This window comes from Temnothorax americanus, unplaced genomic scaffold, assembly GCF_048541705.1.
Source record: "Temnothorax americanus isolate GAGA-0224 unplaced genomic scaffold, ASM4854170v1 Scaffold217, whole genome shotgun sequence".
Taxonomy (NCBI): domain Eukaryota; kingdom Metazoa; phylum Arthropoda; class Insecta; order Hymenoptera; family Formicidae; genus Temnothorax; species Temnothorax americanus.
This window is the reverse complement of record NW_027509357.1, coordinates 49,831-57,300: the sequence shown is the minus strand read 5'-3', so window position 1 is coordinate 57,300 and position 7,470 is coordinate 49,831. Positions and strand designations below refer to the sequence as shown.

Sequence of the window (7,470 nt, the reverse complement as noted above, 5' to 3'; positions counted from 1 at the left end):
CCACAGGAATACTCCCTATGGTCATCCTTCGGCCCGTAAAATTCCGCTCCAAAGCGGTCATTGATGCCCGACCCATCAGTGAACCATAGATTGGGATTCCTGGCTCTTTTCGGGTCCGTCCATTCTTTTCTAGTTGGTATTCGTATCTTGAAAGGTTTTACCAACTGGTATCTCTTTAAGGTTCTGTCCCGTTTTAGAGTAAAAGGGTGTTTCTGGAGGAGGCTGAGTCTTGTGTGTCCCAGACCTGTGTTCCTCCATTCTCCCTGACACTTCAGTCTGTATGCTATGTTCCTGGCTGCATTTACCACGGCAAGGTCCAGTGGAGGCACACAGAGTGCAATTTCTAGCGCCTCCGTGGGTGTGGTTTTTATAGCCCCTACTGCAGCCCTTAGGTAACTATCTTGTAAGCTTTGCAGAAAGTTCTTTGAGTCCACTTTCCTCGTCCTGGGCCACCAGATCACAGACGCATAGAGCAATCTCGGCAACAGCACCGCCCTGTATATCCATAAGGCTATACTAGCTCTAATGGCCTAAGCCCCCTGCAACTTGTAGTTCATCGTGTCCGCTTAAGTGTCACGGTGGCGCTGGCGACATTCATCCAACGACGATATATATATATATATATACATATATATATATATATATATATATGTTATATATGTGCTTACAGCTCCTGACGCCCCGATCGTCCTGACTCGCCTATATCGTCGTTTAAAAATCAACATGACATCTCGCTTTTATAAAATTTACAGGAAGTACGAGAAACTGTTTTGCACATAATTTTCGAGTTCAATGATATATAAAATAGACTTTTTTCGTTAAAAAAGTGAATAATGTTATGTTGCTTTCCAAGTGACAATTTACTTTCAAGCTGCTTTAACCATTAATTTACAAATATTTATTAGTTTTTTTATAAATGAAATTTTATAATGCACGTGGTTAATTTTTGTATTAGAATTATGTTTTTAATGATATAAGATAGGTATATATAAGAAAGGATAAGAAAGTAAAAAATATAAAATAAGTAGTGTAAAATAAGTATATATGTTTTATGTTTTATAAAATTTTGCATCTTTATTTTTTGACTTGTTTTTTTTCCTGATTAATCTTATTAGCATAGCCTCGCATACGAAATAATAATTAAAATTCTATAATTTGTGCCAACATCTTATCACCATGTTCCTCACATGAAAATATCAAGTTGGGTGTATATATATCTTTTATAACTAAATCATATACATCACTATAATGACAATATTTAGAAAATAAATGTTCCACATATTTTAAAATATAATATAATATATATTTTCATTTGGATCCAATATATCTGCCCTTTTTTTTAATATTTATTAATAAGGTTTTTGTGAAGGAATTTTGTTGTCCAGGATTTATAAATAAATTTTTACAATTTTCACATTTTATAAATTTCAAAATGTGTTTAGACAAATATCCAGTAATATAATATATGACACAATCCGGGACTTCAGGTTGATCATAATTTTGATCTGTAAAATGTTGAAGTTGAACTTCATTATTTTCAATTTCAACAGCGTTATCCAATTTCTCTTTCAACTTCTTTATTGTTGTTTCTTTTTCATGTTAACTATAGTATAAGTCTTTAATGTCTGAGATCGTAATTGCAGTTTTATTATTTGAATCTAGGACTGTACAATTTCCATATTGTGGTGGTTTAATCACACTGAAGACGCTTAATATCTTGTAAATTTGGAGAAACGTAGGTGCTCCCATGTGATCATTTGATCCTGCCGTATATCTTACTGTGCCAAAGAATCTCTAATAAAATGCAAAGAAAAATAAAAAATTTACAAGAATAATATACAGGTTTATTTCTTGAGCACAAAAAATAAAACTCACTCTGTATAATGCTGTTTAGAACCACCTAAAATTATATTTAAATATTTAAAAATGTAGAAGTTATTAAGAAAATTAATACAAGAAATAAGAATAAATGCCTTTTCGGTCAAAGCAGATCTTGATGCTTAATAATAATTATAACTAAATATTTCAGTTCTATAGACTGCGTGCCGATACGGTTTGTCGGACTTGAAACGCAATCCTAAACTGAGGCTAGAAATAATATCACAAAATTTGTGATTGTCAAATATATTATTATTGAGAGCTGGGCTTTAAACGAGCGATGCGCTCCCGCCTCTAGAGAGGGCAGCTCCTGTGTGGCGCGCGGACTAAGCGCCACTCGTGCGGTGCGGTCGTTGACTGCGTGCAGTCGTCACGGTCGTGTGTCGTGTGCATAAGAGCTTTGACCATCATTGAGTCAAGACGTATTGTGTGTTGTCCTTGTGAATTGAATAAAGAGTTCCTATAGCAAAAAGAACTTGTACAGTCAGTGTCCTGTCCATCTTTACGCATCTCGCGTATCGTTCCAAGCGATATTATTACTACAGGTTCGGGGCCCAGGGCACGAGTCCCTGCGCAAGGAACAAGACGCGTGTGAATAAGTGGACGAAAAGTTCGTGAGGCGCCGGCGAAGGGCATCAAAAAGAGACGAGAGCACTAGAAGATTAGAGGGTAAGTAAATGACATCTCTCGATGCTGACGAGCAATACGAAAAGAAATCCCAGCTAATAAGAACGTTCGATATAGATTGTTAGAAGAGGATAGAAGAAGGCAGATTTCTGCTCTTTTTGAAAGATAGAGATAAAGTATAATATAGAAGTAGAGATTCCCAGCTAATAAGAACGTTCGAGAAATGCTGTTAGAAGTTAGAAGAAGACAAACTCTATTTGCCTCTTGATAGAAGTAGAGAAAGATGAAATTAAAAGAGAATATGTACAATAAAAAGAGATAGAAAGATGCCGCTTGGTGGCAAGTCGGCGACGTGCGCGTGCAAGTCCGAGCGTGAACGGCGAGAGTCATTGTTTTTGACGCGCGGAAGTCCGATCGTAGACGGCGAGAGTCATTGTTTTTGGCGCGCGAAAGTCCGATCGTAAACGGTGAGAGTCATTGTTTTTGGCGCGCGGAACTTGTTGATGGGCGCGCACAAACACATAATCGATTTCGACTAATAACATGGCATCGATGCTAGATGGCTAGATTACGATACATGTAAATGTATGCGTATGCTAGATGGCTAGATTACGATACATGTAAATGTATGCCTGTATGCGTATGCTAGATGGCTAGATTGCGATACATGTATATGTATGTGTATGCGTATGTATAAAAACTCTATATGACTCTACATGAGTTTATTTTTTTTTAAATCGATATGTATTGGGTCGGTAATTGAGCATGACTTGCTGTGCGGTGTAGCTTGATTACTGTACAGGGAGGCCGCGTAAATTTGTATGGGCCCCGTGCGTGTGCGTGATCAACCCGAGCTCCCATAGATCTTTTCAGCAGTGCTGGAGATCGCAACGGAGAGTGGTGTGCGCGCACGGATAGCCCAGCAGAGGCGCGTGGTTTCTCGCTTTGGGGCTGTTGTGAATTGCAGTGCGTTCTATATAGCCTCATAAGCATTGTGTTTTTATTTTTATCGCTGAAAAAAGTTTGGTGATAAAAATTAAATTTATGTCAATAAGAATGTTGGTTTATCTTGTCAAAAGAGGAATGCTAATGTTCAATTGATATTTAAATCCCGATATAGATGGAAAAAGAGACGGAGAATCTTCCGGTGGAGGAAGAAGGCCAAGATGCGCTGCTCGATTACGACAGCGATAGTAGCATCATCACGGTAATAGAAAGAAAGAGAGTTTTTTTTTTGAAAATAAAGTAGTTTAAAAGAATAAGATATACATGCATTCAGAGAAAATAAAAATAGTAATTTTAAAATTCCGTATAGAAGAAAAAGATAAAAAGAAGGAGACAGAAAGAAGAAGTGCAATCCGGAAAAAAAATTGCCTAAAGTCAGAGAGAATATAGATGTGACCAGAGCATGGGAAGAGAACCGTCCAGTACTGCCAATTGGAACTAAAATGTTATATGAAAGGCAAGAAAAATTGGTCGCAAAAATGGACAATTCGATGCAGATGCTGGACAAAATAATGACAAAGGCCACCGAGATGATGGAGAATATGGTGGAAATCTCCCGTTTAAACTTAGAGAAAGAAAGAGTTAAACTTAGACGTTTAGAGGTAACGGATAAAAATACGCAAAGTTCAGTACAGAATAATATAACAATGGTTAAAGAATTAGAAGTAGAGTCTAGAAAGAGAAAATTAGATGAAGCAAGAGTTTGTTCCGCTGAAAAAGATAGAAGTTTAGAGACAATTAAACGCACTATAGAAGCAGAACTAAGCAGTCAAAGGTTGCATATTAGAAGAGAATTAGAAGCTGACGCAAAAATCCAATTTTGATCTTTGGATGGATTATTTAAAATCCGACGTAATGAATAACGATTTATTAGATGTAATAGATTCAAACATTGAAAGTCCAGAAAATTTTTCCGAATTAAGAGTTGCTAAGAGAAAAAGTCTAGTTAGAGATATAATAATCAATCATTTAGATGAAAATTATCATAAAAAGATTTTACATGAGAAAGATCCAAAAGAAATTTTGAAGAAATTAAGAGGTTATAAAAAGAGTGAAGTAAACGTTACTCATGCATTGGTACGAACTAGACTCTATCAAATTAAAATGAGAAAAGACGAAAAAGTAAGTGATTTTTGCGAACGCTTCGATTCAATAATTAGAGAATATGAATCATGCGAAGATGCGGTACCTCTCGCAGAACAAGAAATTAGATCTGCATTTTATCAGGCTGTGTCAGTTAATGTACCAGAACTGAGAAATGTAGATTTGATTAGAAGACAATCGAATCTTAAAGAAATGACAATAGATGAAATAAAGTCTTTTATGATGCAGTTAGAGGCAGAGAAGAAGGGCGAAAAATTAGAGAAAACCGAGAAACCCGAAATCAGGGTGCAGAGGACGGCCGTAGAGGAAATAAAGTGCTACAGGTGTAACAAGATGGGCCACATGGCAAAAGACTGCCCGTTGGCAGCACTAGGGGCCTGGTTTTGTTACTACTGTCAGGAAGTCAGAGGACACAAGGGTGACAGCTGTCCTAATGCTGGAGCCCAGGCGAACAAATTTAGAGGAAAGAGGTATTTAAATAAAACCGTTAATAAAAATATAAACAAAAAGGGTATATTTGTGCAAAAAGGCACAAAAAGAGTAGACAACAGAGGGAAAATAACCAAGATACAACCAGCCAAGAAACATATACCGACGAAAACAGCAAAAGAAGATAATCAGAAGAAGGTAAATTACGCATGATTAAATTAATAGAAGATAGAAAAAATTTGAAAGAGTTAATCAATTTCATTGTAGATTCGGGTGCAACGAATCATATTGTAAATAAGAATATTATTCTGTCCAATTTCGAAAAATGTAAAAATAGAGTTATTAAATGCGCGAATAAAAATGAGCTTGCAGACATTTCAATAGATGGTAAAGGAGATCTTTTGTTAATAACAAATGAAAAAGAAAAGAGAGTCATTAAATTAACAAATGTAATTGCAACAAAGAAAGTATCCGAAAATCTGTTGTCTCTAAGAAAGTTGGCTGATGCAGGGTTCAGCATTTATTTAGATGATAAAGTGTTTAAAGTTCACAATAAACTGACAAATAAAATACTTTTTGAAGGAGTTTATGAGAAACCAAATTGGATTATACAATTTGAGGTTAAAAACAATAATATAGAGGATAATGAAAATGCAGAATGTGTTGTGTACAGATGTAGAGCAGAAATTGTTTCACATAGTGAGCTTCCTGAACAATCGCAGGCAAACATACAGAGCAATGAGTTATCAATTTCGGAGGGAGAATTAAACGAAAAAAACAATGTTGGCTCTGCGATTAGGAGAGAGAATGAAGGAGAACTCACAAATGTGAACAAAAACAAAAATATAGAATACAATAATGCTGAACTCGAACAAGTCATTAAGTTAGAGGATATACAAGCAATAGAAAGTATAGAAAAAATGTGTGAAAGCTCAGTAATTGAAAAAGTAAAGAAACTAGAGAAAATAAATGAGGCAATGTTATGGCATGTTAGATTAGGTCATGCATCGTTAAACTACCTAAAACAATTACAAAAAGTAGAAAAGAGATTAGAGAATGTGAAGTTTGATAACTCCATATTAGAGTGTGAAGTATGTATAATGGCAAAGATGGCAAAATTGCCGTTTAAAGAAAACAGAGATAGAGCACAGAGACCACTACAGGTAATACATACGGACATCATGGGTCCAATAAAACCTACATCCTATCCAGGACAAAAGAGGTTTATAATCACTTTCATAGACGACTATTCTAGATTAGCAAAAGCCTACTCTCTGAAGACAAAAGATGAATCGGGAGAAGCTCTAGAGAAATATCTAATATCCGCCAGAAATCTACTAGGAAAAGAGGAAAAGCTATGCTACGTGAAGTCAGATCAAGGCAAGGAATTCACGGGAGGTGCTTATAAAGAGGTATTAATAAGAGAAAAGATAGAAGCCATATTTGCGCCACCGTACACTCCAGAACATAATGGAGTTGCAGAAAGGTTCAACAGAACATTGCAAGAGAAAGTAAGAACATATATGTTCAACTCGGGATTACCAAAAAATATGTGGGAGTTGGCAGTTGACGCTGCTGTGCATGCGTACAACAGATCTCCACACAAAACTATAAAATACGAGATCCCGTTGAAGAAGTTTTCACCAGAAACGAGTTGTCACTTTGAACAAATAAAGAGATTCGGATGCATTAGATATGCAAGAGTACCAAAGCCTACGTCGAAATTCGATAAGAGAGCTATTAGAGGTATGTCGGTGGGATATACCGACACTGGATATATACTCTGGCATCCAAGTACAAAAAAATTCATAGAGTCCCGACACATTCGATTTAATGAAAAGATAACATATAAAAATGTATATCAAAATAGTCAAACAGAAGAAGAAAAAGACTCAGACAAAAATTGGATGAAAGAATTCGTAGAAGATGAGAAAAAGGAAAAACAAAAATTAGAGATTCCTGAGAAAAGAAAAAGAGGAAGACCGAGAAAACAAACAACCCAATTAGAAGAACAGAAACAGAAGGTCGAACGAAAGGAAAGTGATACTCCAATGACTAGAAGTAAAACTGTTGAGAAAGCGCGCGAGTCGCAATTGTCTCGAGATATCAATTGCACTCGCCAGGCGATTCGCCGGAATGGCCCAGCGCTGAGCCCGGAGTGCGCGTGACGCGATTATGAGAATCGCTAGAGGATCGGAGTAGGCAGTCACAAATAAGATCAGAGTTAGATAAACTTGTCAAACAGCACTATTTATTAGTCTCACAAATCTCTTGCATGAGAATTTTGACAATCTCGAGTCGAACGAGCGGTCACTTTAGCGCGTGACGTCACTCGCGGTGTGGAATCCCACTTGATTCGCGGGCAAGCCGTCGGGTTCCTCGAATAATTTTATTCGTTTTTCCGCAGAAGCAATAGCGATGACTAAG

General features: G+C 36.6%; 1 pseudogene; it reads left to right on the top strand.

Annotated features, from left to right (window-relative positions):
• The first annotated feature begins 3,559 nt into the window (after positions 1-3,559).
• Positions 3,560-7,211, top strand: LOC143897993 (uncharacterized; annotated as a pseudogene).
• The last annotated feature ends 259 nt before the right edge of the window (positions 7,212-7,470 follow it).